Source organism: Drosophila virilis, chromosome 3, assembly GCF_030788295.1.
Source record: "Drosophila virilis strain 15010-1051.87 chromosome 3, Dvir_AGI_RSII-ME, whole genome shotgun sequence".
In the NCBI taxonomy this organism is placed as follows: domain Eukaryota; kingdom Metazoa; phylum Arthropoda; class Insecta; order Diptera; family Drosophilidae; genus Drosophila; species Drosophila virilis.
The window spans coordinates 1,147,180-1,164,276 of NC_091545.1; the positions used below are offsets into that span (position 1 = coordinate 1,147,180).

A 17,097-nucleotide genomic window follows, 5' to 3' on the forward strand; every position below is an offset into this window, starting at 1 on the left:
GCTAACCGCGACGCCAACTTGAATAACGCTTGCGAATTTTCGACTTGAGCTCATTTAAAAGCTGTGCAGTCAATATTTGCCCCACTGTCAAATTAATATTCAATCCCAAGCAGCTGGTCAACGCTTCAACCTCTTCAAACTACTTGTCATATCCATAAAAACCCAATTAATTGTGTACATTATTTGACCTCAGACATAATTTGGCGAAGGCAGCTCTCAATGAACAGCTAAACAGCTAAGTTGAGAAAAGTATTTCGAATTTTGTACTCAAATCAGAACGAAACTCTATTTGACTCATTCCTATATACGAATCTTGCAGCAAGATTTGGACATGAATATCGACTAAAAAATCGGTGTTCAGATTTGAATGCCAGATTAATTTAGAGGGAAAACCATTAAGAAAAATACAAATCTCGTGAAAATCGAATGAGATTTGACCGAGGTATGGGAGTGGTAAATTTTGACCTGTGTCTATATACGATCTTACGGGGTAAGATTTGGACATGAATTTCGACGAAAAAATCGGTGTTAAGATTTGAATGCCAGATTAATATAGAGGGAAAACCATGAAGAAAACGCCAAACTTCGTGAAAATCGGATAAGATTTGACCGAGTTATGGGGGTGGTAAATTTTGAACCATGTCTATATACGAATCTTGGGGTAAGATTTGGACATGAATTTTGACGAAAAAATCGGTGTTCAGATTTGAATGCCAGATTAATCTATAGGCAAATCCATGCAGAAAACGCCAAGCTTCGTGAAAATCGGATGAGATTTGACCGAGTTATGGGAGTGGTAAATTTTGACCCACGTCTATATACATACATATGTACGAATCTTGGAGTAAGATTTGGACATGAATATCGACTAAAAAATCGGTGTTCAGATTTGAATGCCAGATTAATCTATAGGGAAACACATGCAGAAAACGCCAATCTTCGTGAAAATCGGATGAGATTTGACCGAGTTATGGGGGTGGTAAATTTTGAACCATGTCTATATACGAATCTTGGAGTAAGATTTGGACATGAATTTCGACGAAAAAATCGGTGTTCATATTTTAATGGCAGATTATTGTAGAAGGAAAATCGTTAAGAAAAATACAAATCTCGTGAAAATCGGATGAGATTTGACCGAGTTATGGGGGTGGTAAATTTTGAACCACGTTTTTATACAAATCTTCGGGTAAGATTTTGAAATGAATTTAAGTGACAGCCTAACTTTCAACATTATTCGCTTTACCCGAGCGTCGCCGGGTAATTTCTACGAGTAGTCTAATTTATCTGTTTTTATATTTATAAAATTGGCTGCTAATTCCACTAAATGCAGACCCGTGGAAACAGAACATTACGTGAGATTGTTGCGATTTTTGCTTACCTCAGAGATTTTCGGCTAGCTGCTGCAGATATTTGTTTTACCTGCAATAAATAAAATAAAATAATATATGATTATTATTGCTGTGTCGGCGGCAGGCGTTACATTGGCTTATAATATATTTATTTATTTATTTGATTTTGCGCACGTTTATTCCGCAAATTTTAATCTTTACACAATTGAATGGCAATGCACACGCAAACGATTATTTTCCATGAAATACATTTTTGCCTTTTCGTTTTTCTTCCAAAGATAAACAAAACTTTTGCTTGATTTCACGCCTATTGGCGGCTTCATTATCGCTGTGGGCGAGGTGCGGGAGGGCGTACTCTTACTTCTGGGTGCGGGCCAAAAAACATTTCCGGGCTTAAAAGCGAGCAATGCGAGAATGCATTCGTGTGTGAAAATGATTTTTAAATTGGCGCCGAGCACCGCGGCGACAGTCAAAAGGAATTTCAGATTTGAGATTTGAGATCTCAAAAGCCGATGGAGAAGAAAACACAATGCGAGGTGGGGAGAGAGAAGCGAAGCGAGGCGTGGCAAATGTAAAATTTTGACAGCTTTTAATTGTGCAGCGAAGTGTGCAAATCCTGTGTAAAACACTCGCACAACAATCACACATCCATTTCAATCACAAAACGCAGCGCGTCACGGCCAGATATAGCTACAGATGCAGCCAAAGATACAGATACATTCGGATAAGCGGGCTGGGTCGCCAGATTTATGGCTCGGCGGGCAAAGGCAGCCGAAATTGCGTTTACCTTGGAACAGGTGCAATTAGCGCGGCGCATAATTTCACCACAAAGCACTTGAGGCTGCCGTGTGAATTATCATTAATAGACCAAAGTGAGAGTTTATATGTATTTTTTTTTGCTAGGCGCAGCTTCCTACCTAATGGCAGCGCCGCCCAGGGCCGGGCCAAGCCACGATTTACGTCTCTTAAGCACTTTTCTCACATGACGCCGCGGCCTGTCAGCAGTTCATCAGAGCTGCCGCGGGACGTGGCATCAAGACGCTGCACACTCGACTCGAGTCGACTCGACTCTCTCCCTGTGCAAAAACTTAATTAAAATAAAATTAAATTCAAGGCGAGCGTCCCTTTTGGCTGGCAGCAAGCGCATTATGCAAATGCTTAGCATTTGAACTCGTTGCCAACTGTCAGAGACGTGTGCAATTGCACTAAAAACTTAACGATGCATAAATTGTGGTTGCCGTGTGTTGCCGTCTGTTGCCTCGCTATCTGATAAGCTACAATCAAATGCAATCAAACTAAATTCAATTTTATGGCCAGCAAGCCAAAGAGAAGCCGCCGCCGATTGCTTAGAAGATCAACTCAAGTGAAGTGAGCTGGAAAACAACAACAACAACAACGTCTAGAGACAGGCAAATCCAGCTGAGATATTGCTTAGCAGCTGCGTCTAAACACGAATTAAAATCCAACTCTAGCCCGCAGAGCTCAACTGAAACCCAAACTTGAGCTAAACCAGCTGCTTACCAAATAATTTGCAAATTTGATTTGATATAAAAGCAAAGAGCGGCGGGCTGGCAAATAAGGGGCGGAAGGGCGCAGGCAAATCAAAAAAAATTTGAAAATCGAATGAGCGAAAAGACCGTAAATCGAGCAAATGGCTGGCAAGCGTTAAGAAAACTCACAAGAGAAATCACGCAACTCGGCGCAGAGATGCCGATGTGGCCTTTTTTATAGACGCTGTGCCCATTAAAATAAGGGTATATCTGAGTATGTACAAGAAGTAGGACTGCATATCTGCCTATTTGCCTATCTGTTCGCCTTACTACATTTGATGTATCAAATCTATGGATAAGCTTTCCCTCATTTCCCCTGATTTGGTTTTGAGTATTTGAGATATGTAATTTGAGATGTTTCAGATATATAATTCAGAGTCCACATTCATTTTAAAATTGTCGATAACCCATCGAGACTTTTTTAAGTCGCAATCGATAAATACCGATCCGACAATTACCCTACTTTAATGTCTTGAATGTACCAATTACAGAATAACTTAATTTTGGCATCCCAACGAACATTTTGTTGCGTCACAATCGATAAATATCGATTAAGCATTTTCCATAATTTAAAACTGAGATATTTCATATTTTTAATATTGTCGAAAGACCATCCCACCCCTTTCTTCCTTACCATCGGTGCATATCGATTCGATGTTTACGATAATTTGGCATTAAGGCTCTTAAGGTTTTTTTTCACACTCGATATAAACTGATTACTATGTCTGATTTTTTGAGCATATCTCGACTCTGTAGCTTTTGCATGTTGCTTCTCGGAAGCATGAGTACAGGGTATCTTGCAGTCCCACTTGATTAACGACTGTCATTTTTGAGTAGTAAGTCAACTGTGTGGAGCTATTAGTGCCGCAGCTACCACGTGCTGACAACTCTGACAAGAATCAAAAGCCACGAAAAAGCTTAGTCCGAGGCGAGAGAGGGTTGCACTGGAAAAAAGCCAGCGAATTGTGACGCCGAGATTGCCAGCCAAAGTTGCGGAAATGAAGATGACGACGACGACGACGACGATGGCGACTGTTGCTGTCTGCTGTGGATTTGGCTGTGGATGTGGATGTGGCCCAGGCCCCTTGGCAATTCAATTCAAGCGTGGCGAAAACGCTTTGCACTGCATTCGATTCATGCAGTTTGCCAGGGGGTGGCGGGTCGGGGCAGGGAGGGGAGGGGGTAGTGAGCTCTTTGCCCCGCACCCGGCCGCTTATTGGCATCATTGACTCCGACAACAGGCGGCAACACCGCAGAACTGAGCCGCCAACCGCCAACCGACAACCCCGTCAGACGCTTTGTCTGTTTGATCTGCCAATTTTTTTTTTTCTGAGCCCTGCACATTTTTTTTTTACTTTTCGGCTTGCCTTCATTTCTTGCGCAAGCGGAAACACAACTTGCACTGTGTGTGTGTGTGTGTGTGTGTGTGTGTTTGCTTAACATTGTTCGATATTTGGTTCAGCATCCATCTCCGCCTCCGCTTCCGCCCCTTTGCCCCCGCTGCCAGCCTGCCGGCTTCTTCTGTTCATTTCTTGACTTCGATGTTTATCTGCAATGATTTGCGATTTTCCGGCAATTTACGCAAAAATATGTGACGAAATTTTAGCTTGTGTGTGTTCGTGTGTGTGTTTGTGTGTGTGTTTGTGTGTGTGCTCAACTGCAACCATTTTGTTTTTTATTTTGAAATGTCTATCCAGCCCCAGCTAAGCCCCCCTATCTCTTCTTTATGCGTTGCGCGCGTGATGCCAGCCCGAAATTTACCAAGAAAATTAGCGTGCAAAAATGTTGATGGCAAATATTTGCGTAGCAACAACAACAACGATAATAGCAACTGCAAAAACAACAACAACTATGTCGGGAAGAGCATCCCACGCTTTGCAATTCGTTTTACAAAATTTTGGGTGATTGGCTTTGCCATTTGCCTCTGCAGTTAATTGAATTTGGAAAGGTGAAAGGCTCCGAGTCGTCCCGCATCTCAGGCCAAAAATGGAATTTCGTTTGCGATAACAATGAAGCATTTTATTTTCTGATTTATGGAGCTGCCGTCGCGCTCGCTTGCAAAGCCATCGATAGTCGGGTAAAAGGGCTGCATTTCGATTAGTGCATAACATAGATTGTGTCTATTAGACGATGTGGCGGAAATGTAATCGAAGCTGAGACAAATTGCAGGGAAAAGCCAACAATGTAGGAAAATGGAAAACGACAATCTTTGTGGCTAGATGAAATGAATATATATAAATCAATTAAATGGAGAGCCTCTGCTGTTTTTTTCGACAGACTGGGGATAGGTTGTCTCGCTCATGGAACTATCAACATTCTTATATCTAGCTAAAGAAATACGTAGAATAACTAATAAGATATTGCAATCAAAGAGAACAGCAGGCTGATTAGCTGAAGAAACCCAGATCGACTCGGCTGATTTTCAGATAAGTTAAGCTCTATTATATATAAAATATGTATTTATATATATCTTCTGTTTGCCACAACTATTTGCAAGCCATTTTACGCAATTTGGCTACAATAATTCACAGCACAAGGGAATTTAATATAATACTGAATACTTTTCGCAAATTTTATGGCTTTAAATTCTCGTAAAATATAAATTGTATTTTTAATTAATTGCACATGCATTTGGCTTTAATGCAAAGTCAAAAAATGCTGTGTAAATACGGGGAAAGAAGTGGAAAAAAATATAAAAATGTAAAAATTAATTGCTTTAAACAACAGCACAAATGGCACAAAAAGGGGAAATGCTTGCCAGCAGCAACATCATCATTATCAACATCATCATCGTCATCATCAACATCATCATCGTCATCAACATCGTCATCGTCAGCATCATCGTCAGTTTTTTCAGTCTGGTAATGATCATGTGATGATTTGATAATTAAAAGCAAACATAAAGCGAAAGAGAAAACAAGATGAAAAAAACGTTCAAGTAATGAATGCCATCAAAATACGCCACACACAGATACGCAGAGACACACACAGATACAGAGAGACACACACAGTTACGCACAAACACATACAAACGCACTCAAACATTTACATACAACAGCAAAAATGTCGCACAAATTTTAAATGCCCCAAGCCACACAAGCGAAGCGAACGGAGCTAGAAACAGGCCCAGAGTCAGATACAAATACAGGGCCTGCTGACTCGGCATTAGCTACTGACCGATAGAGCAGCTTCTGTGCGGCGTCCTAGTCCTCCTAGTCTAGGCAGCTCGAGCCGAACAGTAGCTAAGCCAAGCGATAACAACTTTCAGAGACGCAGCTTCAGTTGTAGATGCGCTGGCTGGCGGTCGGGCGGAGGCGGGAGGAGGGAGCTCTGCGGCTGGCGACAAGGTTTCGCAGTTGATGAACTCCAAGTCGGACTCTACCCGGCCAACGCACATATATAAGTATATATATATCAACGAAAAGCGGCTGATCCGCTTTGCGAGCCGGCCATACATCTTATTGTATCTGTATCTGTTGCTCTGTAGCTGTATCTGGCAGATGCGGGCACGCACACGCAACCGCAACGAAACCAGACCTTGTGCCAGTTTACGATTGCGCGCAAGAATATAAAACAATAACAAAATCAAGAAAGTGTGCTCGACTAGTCGACTGGTAGATACCCTGACATATACCTATATCTCTCATGACATATATCTATATCTCTTATAATCCTCGGTCTAAGCTTGAAAAACAAAGTCTTAAGAATTAGGCGCGATATTTATCAGTTTATCTGATATTTTCACACAGACGGACAAAGGCATTTATGTACTTTAAGATGTCATCTACGAATCCTTCTGCTGTCTGTTAAATACACTCACACCAGAGCCAAGCTACCCCGTTTTTAGACATTTTAAATGGGTTCGGGACATAAAAAGCGACTGGCAAATTGATTAAACACTAATCGACGCCATTTTGCGCAATTATTTGTGTGCGGGAGGGAAGAAGTGGGCAAAGATGGAAGCGGCGGTGAATGCGGTGAGCGGCAGTAAAGCGGTCAGCTGGCCAAGCTTTTGGGCAAGTTTTTAATGCCACTTTTTTTGTTGCTGTTGTTGTTGTTGTTTTCGCTGATGTCGTCTGAGCAATTACGTTGGCGTTGGCGTCGTCCATTGCCTCGTGTTGTCGTCTGGGGCGCGGTGCGTGTGCAACTGTTAATTGAATGATGGCCAAGACTGCAGCAGCTTAAGCTGGCCAAAAGCTGGTCAAGCGATAACAGCAACAACAACAATAGCAACAACAACAGCATTTACTCAAAAATCCCGTTTGCCCAATAGCCGAGTTCAAGTTGAATGGCTCAATCTTTCAATCTGCCAATTGACGTGTTTGTGCTTGCGTCGACGTTGTTAATTAACAAGCTGCCAAATAAATTAATCACAAACAAAATAACCAAAATGCTTTCGAACACAAATATGTACAAAGGTGCACATGAAATGTGTGCATATATAAATAAATATAAAAATATATAAACTGGTAAAAGCCGCTATAAAACACCTTCGTAGACATTGGCACGGATATGTGAGGGGAAGGAGAGAAATGCTTACAAATGCTGAGTTTTGTCAACATGTCTTAAAAATGGAAAATGATTTCATATAAAAATTCATAGATTAAGCGATTCTTCCTATGATTCTTCCTATCCAACTTATATGCTGAACAGCATAGATACAATACATTATATAAGCTGTAGAGTTCGATAAAGATTATAATATACTCCTTCCATATGTTCCACACTTCATAGCAAAATTATAAAACCCTCTGCAAGAGTATACCAATTAAAATCCGAAAGTAAAGTTATCTTGGAACCAATTAAATTCAAAAGACTTTATTGATTGAGCTGTTGATACTGATCAACAATATAAATACTTGATACTGCACATTTCGCGATAAATGAATACTAGAAAATTCTGGCCAAAGCAAGCCGTCAGCAAGGTGAAAACCGTCATTACACATTACACCTAATAGAATAGAGCAACTCTTAACACTTGAGGAAAATAGTTAGAAAGCAATGGAAAAGCGAAGCAGTGTGAAGGCTGCTGCTAGCGCTGTGATTGTCAGTTGGAAAATAGCCATAAACCCTGCACATGACTCACGCACACACACACACACACAAGCACACACACACACCATAAGATACAGATACAAAATGTTTATGGGCTTTTAGGTTTATTTTTGCTACCGATTTCCACTGGCTGCTACTTAAAATCAGTCACAAAGACGCGCATCCTAAAACTTTAATGAGCTGGCGCACAATTTGAAGAGGCGGCAAAGTTCATGAACCCAGCGAAAAAAACAAAATAAAGCAGAAGAATTTCTCACACAGAACGCGACGGCGTCAATTACACGCGAGGCGATGGGCTTGATAATGGAGATGGAGCTGGACAGCAGCTGGACAGTAGCTGGAGGGGTAAGGGGTCGGGCCACTTACAACAGGCCAAAAGCGAGAGGCTTAACTTTTAGCCGCACAGCAAGAAGCCGACATCGACATCGACATCGACATAGACGTCAGGGTTTCGGCCACTTGACTTGATTCTGGTCGTACGGCGAACCAAGTAATTAAAAAGAGGCAGCAGCAACAAGAACAAGCACAACGGAAAGCGTAAAGAAAATGGAAAATTACAGCTTGGCGTTGAAATTTTTGCACCACGTATCTTAAGGCTCTGCTGCTGCAGCTGCCTTTGGCCCAGGCGCTGCTCATTTCGTCGTTTCGTAATTAATTAGTCTTAAAAGTTAAATAGCCCAAATGATTTCGGACAAGTTACAAAGGCCGACTGCGACTGCGACGGCCAACAGCCAATAGAAAGAATGCCAAGCTACAGATACAGATACAGATATTAGCAACAGCAACAGCTACAGCTACAGATGCGGATGCGGCTGCGAGTTCGACTAATAGCAACATATTTACGAGTTGTCTGAGTTCTATGCGGCTGGCCGAGCGGTTGGCAAATGAAGATAAGATACGCGTTTGACAGGCCGACACAAGCCCCTCGGGCGAGAGAGCGGGCGAGATGGAAGCGAGGGCGAGCTGGAGCTGGAGCTGGATAGCTGGAGACGCATCGCATATTTGTGTAAATTTCGTATTTATATACCCTATTAACATTACAAATGGGCAAAAGGAGTATATGACAGTTATGCGCAAGAATCTAACAGACAAAAGAGGGCATCCGCGTACCCCATGGGAATCTTTGTGAGTATTTTTCTGATGAGGAAGTCAGCTTAACAAAGTTTGGCATATAATTTTGAGTTGAACTAGCAAGCGGCAAGTCGCTGGTTCAAACTGATAGCCCAGTTTAAGTTCTAATATTAGTAACTCACATCTGTTGCTAATCACAAAGAAACAACAAATAGATGGTTTAGATTATATTTTTAACTAAGTATATTTGAATGGATAACCAATTCAAGTTGCTTTTAAGCATATTGCAGCTATCTTTTGCATATTAGTTTTATTATTTCTCGAATGTTTACAGGACATTTGGTAGTCGATCAGCCCTGGCTAGTCACTCTTCGTTATAGCAATTGAATTGGCTGTCAGTTTGGCACACCATTTGCTACACGCATTGCCCGTGTGCATTCGCAAGAATTTATCTAACGCCAATGTCAGCGACAGCGACAGCGACAGAATTGGAGCCAGAGCCGGAGCTGGGCAGATGTGTGTGCATCTGTATCTGTCGGATACGTGCTGTGACTCCTGCTCCTGTCCTGTATGCCCCCCACCACCCACCACCCCATCCCGCTGTTGCTGCCTTATTGATTGAGACAGAATTTATTGGCAGTGCTTAACGTTTTAAGCAAACATCGTTGTGACTTTTTGACATTTGCCAGCCACTAAAAATGGCTCTTGATTCTGAATATGAAATGGCAGGCGCTTAAAGCTGCCATAGCATAAGTATAAGTGCACGCGTGTGTGTGTGTGTGTGCTTGTGTGTGTGTGTGTGTGTTTGTGTGCCATCTCGTTAGCTGTGCGCACTTTTAGCATATTTAAATATTATGTTGCAACATTCTCAGCTGGCACAAATTGGCAAAAATCAACTCTCCTACAAAAGGCGACCCCCTCTCAACCCTTCCCTTACCCAACCAGCCCTTGGGCATGCAGCTGCCTGCCTGGCAGCAATAGCTGCATATCAATTTCATTTTGCTTTCATACTCACATAATATTTGCCAATTTATTTTACACTTTTGCTGAAATTGCCGAGCGCTTTAAGTGCCCCCGCCCCCGCACATTAAGACCCCGCATAAGTCCCACAAAATGCACCTGCCGCAAGAATTTAAATAAAACAAGAAAGCTTCGCTAAGCGCATCAAATCGAAGCATAGATACCCTTGAGTGCACAAAGAAACAACTACACTGCTAGAAACATATGATGAAAGTTTAAATCTAATCAAATCTAATCTTATTTAGGGCTAGAGAAAGGGATACTATATTGAGTCCCTCCTTCGACCCTTGAAAAGTCCCACTATATTGAGCCCCCTTTTTTCCCAGGCCGTTTTCCGAAATAGTGTTATACACGTCTCAAATGAAATAGTTATTTAGAACCGAATGGCAATTATTGAGATTAACTTAAATATATTTATATTATATATAATACTATAATTAATAGCAACGATAGAAAATCTGAATAACACGTGCAAGTCTTTTTGTAGAGCATTAAAAATATGTTCAAGCGTACTCAAATTGAGACTTTCTTCAGAAAACCATTGCTCCCCATTTTCCACCCAAGAGTCGCGGATTATTCAAACTTTTGGAATCAGTCTGTCAATCAGAACAAACAGAACTATCTACAAATAAGTATATATTCTCATTTCGAGCTACAAGAAAAAAACGGGAAAGCGGAGAATTAATATTTTATTGATTGGCCAATCAATCAATCGAAATATTAATTAGAAAATGTGTGTGCTCTTTTAAATGAAATTAAAAGAAGGCAAAGTGCTGATTTGTAAATTATGATTTGACTTAATTTGAAAACCAAAAGAAATGAAGCTTGAACAAACAATGTGGGCTGTGTAAAATTGATATGCTCTCAGATAAAATATATGCCATATTCTTGCATTGCCGGCAAGGGTATTGAATATGGTCAATATTTGTACATGGCCAGAGAACGCACTCTGAACGCATTTGAATCGTTACGCTGTCGAACTGGGCCAAGTGCATGGAGTGTGCTCAATAGAAGCGGGCAGAAGCCTCCTCCTCCCTTTCAGACCGTCGCATGCAATTTGCAACGGATTCAATATTCAAGTGGACCGAGTGGCTGCAAAAATCGTTGCCTAACAGCAGGCGCCGTAGCCAGAGCCTGGTCTAAAGCCTGATTTACTGAAGAAATACACGCAAGCTCCACAGTGCACAGTGGGTAAACGGCAAGCTGTTGCTAGCGGAGATTATTTATGGCCAAGTCTAGACAAATGTGACCAATGTGTGATGCACCGCCCACGTTTTAATTGCCTCAGGGAGCAAGGGGCTAGGGAGCGGCCTCAACAATTTGTTGATGATGCGAATTCTGGGCATTTTACTCGACTTGTCATAAATATGTCAGCAATAATAATATTTTGTGTGTGTAAATATTTGGCCAAGACAAATTGCAGTAAACAATTTGCAACAATTTCGTAGGCCAACAACCGAACGGCAACCAGCAGCAGAAAGATGGGCAACTCGAGCAGGCCTGCGGGCACACAAAGCTGCAATTATAGTTTAAAAGTTGGAATTTATTTGAAGCTAAGCTTGGCTGAGCATGCATTTTGTTCTGTGTGTTTGTTGCTGCTGCTGTACTTGACCGAATATAAAAATGCAAAGTTCATGATAAAATTATCAACTTAATTGCCGAGACATAAGTCATAAGGCTATAAGTCAAAGCTGAAAAGCAGCCGGCGCTCGTCTAATTGCCGCAATATGAGGGACTTCAGCAGCAGCAGCAAAAACAATTTCAACCCGTAGTTGAGTCAGCGGCAGACTTTTTGCTATGCTGCAATCGATCGAAAATAGATGAAAACACCAACAATCACAACTACAACAACTGCTGGCAGTAGCTCGGCCCGGATTAGCTGTTAACAAACTTTTGAACTGGTTTTGTTTGGTGCGCTGTGGCTCTCGCAGCTTGGCTTTGGCCAGCGAAAGCAAAAGTTGCCACCTGTCTTCGTGCCACAAAGCCAAAAAGCAAGACACCAAACGTGCATTTGCATGCCGCTTGCCCAAATGCTTTCAAATTGGGTTAACGACACTTCAACTTGGCTGCAAACTGCGAATAGAAAAAACACAACCAAAAACACAAGTACCTGTAAAAGAAAAGCAGCAACAACAACATACAAATATAATATATATGCTCTAGTCGAGCATGCCCGGCAGATAAATGCCCAATATGTTGGCGCATAGGTATACAGATACAGATACAGATACAGATACAGATAAAGATACAGATACAGATACAGATACAGATACAGATACAGATACAGATACAGATACAGATACAGATACAGATACAGATACAGATACAGATACAGATACAGATACAGATACAGATACAGATACATGTTGGCGCATAGGTATACAGATACAGATACAGATACAGATACAGATAAAGATACAGATACAGATACAGATACAGATACAGATACAGATACAGATACAGATACAGATACAGATACAGATACAGATACAGATACAGATACAGATACAGATACAGATACAGATACAGATACAGATACAGATACAGATACAGATACAGATACAGATACAGATACAGATACAGATACAGATACAGATACAGATATAGATACAGATACAGATACAGATACAGATACAGATACAGATACAGATACAGATACAGATACAGATACAGATACAGGTACAGGTACAGATACAGATACGCGGATGCAGATACAGTTACAGCAGGAGATGCTCTGCTTTTCTCTATTACATATACATCTCCACCACCAATATACCCTATATTTCCATTGCCCTATGAATACAGGGTATAACAACAACCAACCAAAAATGCACTTTCATAGCAAGTGTCGCTTCGGCAACTTTTTCGCTGCATAGAAAGTGAAACTGCAATTGCAAAGTTGTTACAGATACAGCAACAACAACAACAACAATTACATGAGCAAAGATTTGGTTTAGTTTTGGCCAACGAAAGTGAAGTCAAAGCCTTGTTTGATAGCATGTGCCGAAGCGTATTTAATTGCGGCTCACAAGTGTCAATTAGCCGGGTTAATAGTGTTCCAGCCGCAGCGCCAAAATGATGTCAAAGATAACATGACGAGGCTTGGCCGAAACGTAAACAGCATTCGAGCCCTCGACTAGGCAGTTTCATTAGCAAACATTACAAGCTCATTAGAAGCGCAATACTTAAGAAAAACTTGGCATAATTCAACAGAATGCGGACGTTGCACACGCACATACACATGTACAGTAAAGCATCCGATGCTGATTGCATAATATGACGAGAGAGCCAGAGATGGGAAATGATGGAAATAGCTGCAGTGGAAATTCACCTGCTTGGCAGCACACAAATCACTGGGAATCGGCTGGCAAAGTGAAATTAAATGAACTAAAGCCGCTGCCAGCGACGGCGACTGCAACAGCGAGTGCAGCAGCAATTGTAAAGGTGAAGACATCATCGAGTCGAGTCAAGGAACCCATAAGCATAAGCGTTGACAATATGTTGAGAGCCAGCTGAGGAGTCAGTGAAAGACTGAGGGAGAGAGGAAGAGAGTGATAGAGAGAGAGAGAGGTGGAGAGAGAGGGAAAGGGAGAGCGAGCAAAATCTAGCGACATGCTAATTATGCTACACTTATGCACTCGTATAGAGAAACAGACAGACAGATAAACAACTGAACTGAAACAAGTATCAAAAGAAGGGTTCGACTAGCAGATGCTCTGTAAATAAATAAAAAGTGTTTAAGAATATTGTTTCCGACTGAAAGTAAGTGAAGGAAATTGACAAATAATTAATAAGTAAGTCTATTAAATAAATGTATCTTCACGGCAGTGCGATCTCTATACTTCGTGCTGATGATTAGACCAATTAGACCAACTTCGACTAGCAGCCCTGTAAGTGAATATGAAGCTCATAAGAAGCTTTTTGTGTAGGTTAGTATATGAAAGAAATGGAAAAAGGAATTAAGAATAGGATCTTAAATGGGATTAAGACAACAAGGTAAATTTAAAGAAATGAATTTTTCTACGCAGGGCCTCGATCTCTAAACTTCATGTTGATTCCTAGACCAACGGGCTACTCAAAGCAGCTAAATATCTGCTAAATATCACTTGACAGAATCCTCGAGCTCTTACATGCTAAGGATAACGATTCGAACTTTTTTACAATAAATATGCTACGAAATGGGAGCATGAACATGTATTTTTTAATAAATATTTATTCATAATGTGAGATGCTGTTACATGCAATTGCAAGACATCTCAACAGTCTGCTAAAATCTTTAGCTGAGTACAGGGTATAAGCACAACCGGAACTGTGGCTGTGCATTGAGGTGCATGAAACTGTCGGCCGCCCAGCTGCAGGCGAGGATTCAACCTTTGCCCAGGCCACGTCCCGCTTGTGACTGGCCCCCCCTGATGTTGCCATTTCGCGTTGACTTTGACAAGAACGCGACCATCAAGGGCCATTATCGTGCGCCTCATCAGCAGCCCCAACAAGAACAGCAACAGGAACAACAACAACAACAGGGACAACGTCTAACGCCAAAGTCATTAAACTCGCGCGAGTTGCAAACGTCGACTAACGACTAATTTGCGCATATGACAGAGCATGCGGCATGTGAGTTGAGTTCTGGCATGGCATATGGCATATGGCAAATGGGGAACTGGAGATTGCAAGCTCGTCTATTGGCAGCTCTTCGCCGAGCCTATAGGCTGGGATTGCGCTTTGCGTCTGTTTCCCAGTCTCTGTTTCCCTCTCGATTCGGCTTTAAGCGGCCATAAACGTTGCCAGACACTTATGCGTTTTAAATGATAAGAAATTGGCCATTAGAGTCCATGAGTTTGTCAAAAAAAATATATATATAATAGTAATAGAAAATAATAGAAAATGTGTGTGCTCTTTAAAGCCAAGTCTGGCTGTGGCACACGCGACGTATGCGCAACGCCCGAGGCGTTAGCCAAACAAATCACGCCAGTTACGGCCATGTTATTCATTAATAAGCATGCTAATGCCCGCGCACACGCCCATTTGTGGTAACACATTTTGTTAGTTTTATAATAATGTACCACACGCAAACGATTTAAAGTCAATCCGGGGCTGGAAAAGTGAAAAACAGGGTAAAAGCTGTGAAGCAACTACAAAGCGCACTTAATTGCTACGAAATCACGCGTTATCCTAGACTATAATACGATAGAGTTCCCATATCGCGCATGTACATCATATTGGAGTAGCTGCTACCCTTCAGGTCGCTGATTATCCGATTTTACTCGATAAATACGAGATGGACGCACAACAAGACAAGAGAAAAATGGCCGATAATCAAATACTCTTGTGCGGGCCAAAGAAGTGAGATCTTCTATCTCACGAATATTGATTGAAATATATATTAAAGATATCTAGTACTGTTTTTGGCCACCTTTCCATATTTCAAATATTTTCTTGAGATATCTTGAGAGTATAATCAGAAAGTTGTTTAGCCAAGCAATTCACTTTCGACTGATCACTTCTTTGGGAACTACATGATAAAGATGTCCGTACTAGCCAACTCTGACTGTCTGATATTAGCTTTAAATAAAGTTGGAATACTTTGTACAGACACAGATGGCTATATCGACTCGGCTGTGGATACTTATCAGGAATAATAATGATATACTTCGTGAGGTCGTAGATGCATGCTTCAAATAAAAGGTTCAAAGTCTATCGAAACAATGAGCTATATATTTCATAGCCAATTTTCTCCCATCTTTTTCTGTGCATTGCAATCAACACAGACCAACTAATGTATCTATAGGTAGGGTATACAAGTGCTGGGTACCTGAACAATATGCAGCCGGGAAAGCGCCATGAATAACCGTGCTGTGCAAATGGCGCTGGCCGTGCACCTTCGGGCCAGTCTAATTAAACACGACACTGAAAATGTGTCCTCCGCTGTCATTGACACGTGTGTGCACAACAGCAGCAACAACAATAACAACAACAGCAACATGAACAACAGCGGCAACAATAATAATAAAACTGAAGCCGGTGTCCAGCCGGATATGCAGCAGCCGATAGGCCGTTAATACACAGCACACACACACAAATACCCATACACACAAACATCACACACATACAAACGCAGACAGACATATGACGGGCAGCAGCCAGAAGCTGCGTCGGCTGATTTTCCGTTTGCCAACAGTTGCCGGAATAACCGTACACAACGCGCTCTCACACTCTCACATACACACACACCCACACACACACACACACACACACACACACACACACACTCTCACACACACAGCAAATCCACATACACAGCTGCAGAGATTCACGCACGTGATTTATGTGCGTAGGCGCGTATTTTAAGGCGGCAACAAACGAGGTGCAAGAGGTGGCTGCCCTCGGCGCTCAGCAATGTCCGCAGCACGAATGCCGGCGAGCTATGCAGCGAGTATATGCGACTAGCAGTTACCCTATAATATGAAACAAACACATAACTGCATTAATGCAGCCTCTTTCGAATGCAAGCCATAATGAATCGATATTTATCGATTGCGCATGTTGCACGACAAATTATAGAGGCATATTCTGTGGATCTTAATCTCCTATGATAGAGATGGATAAAGATGAAGGCAGAGTCCGTAGACAACTGTAATATACCCTTTGCCCTTCATTTGCCACAGGGTATCAGGAATAAAAACCGTTGGCAACTTTATTGGAATACGCATATTTTACGAGCGTACGCGACTCGATGCTGGTCAATTCAATCAGGATATAATTTTATGCGTTACTTAAACACGCAGGATATGTTAATATTGTGGCGCTAGCCCAGCGGCCGCATCAACAGTGGAAACAACAACAGCAACAAAAAAGCTTCACTGTACGCTTGAAATAACAGCATAGTTGCTGCGGATAAATAACCATGTGTGTGTGCGTGCGTTTGTTTGTGTTTTCATGATTAATTAATTGTATTTAAAGCATAATTGCCTCTAGCTTTCATTTGATTAAATTTCCGTGCGACACAATCGGCAGGTCAATTGGCTTTCTGCCTTTTAAATCCAGCCGCAAAT

General features: G+C 41.6%; 1 protein-coding gene across 4 annotated transcripts in view; it reads right to left on the bottom strand.

Annotated features, from left to right (window-relative positions):
* The window catches only part of RhoGEF64C (Rho guanine nucleotide exchange factor at 64C), a 192,102-nt gene that overhangs the window by 68,722 nt on the left and 106,283 nt on the right, over positions 1-17,097 (bottom strand). For 2 of the 4 annotated variants that reach the window (XM_070208341.1, XM_070208340.1), the window contains exon 3: positions 1,379-1,419. The exons of the other annotated variants lie outside the window; for them this stretch is intronic. The gene's annotated coding sequence lies outside the window, so the exon portion shown is untranslated. The remainder of the gene's footprint in view (positions 1-1,378; positions 1,420-17,097) is intronic. 4 annotated transcript variants of the gene reach the window in all.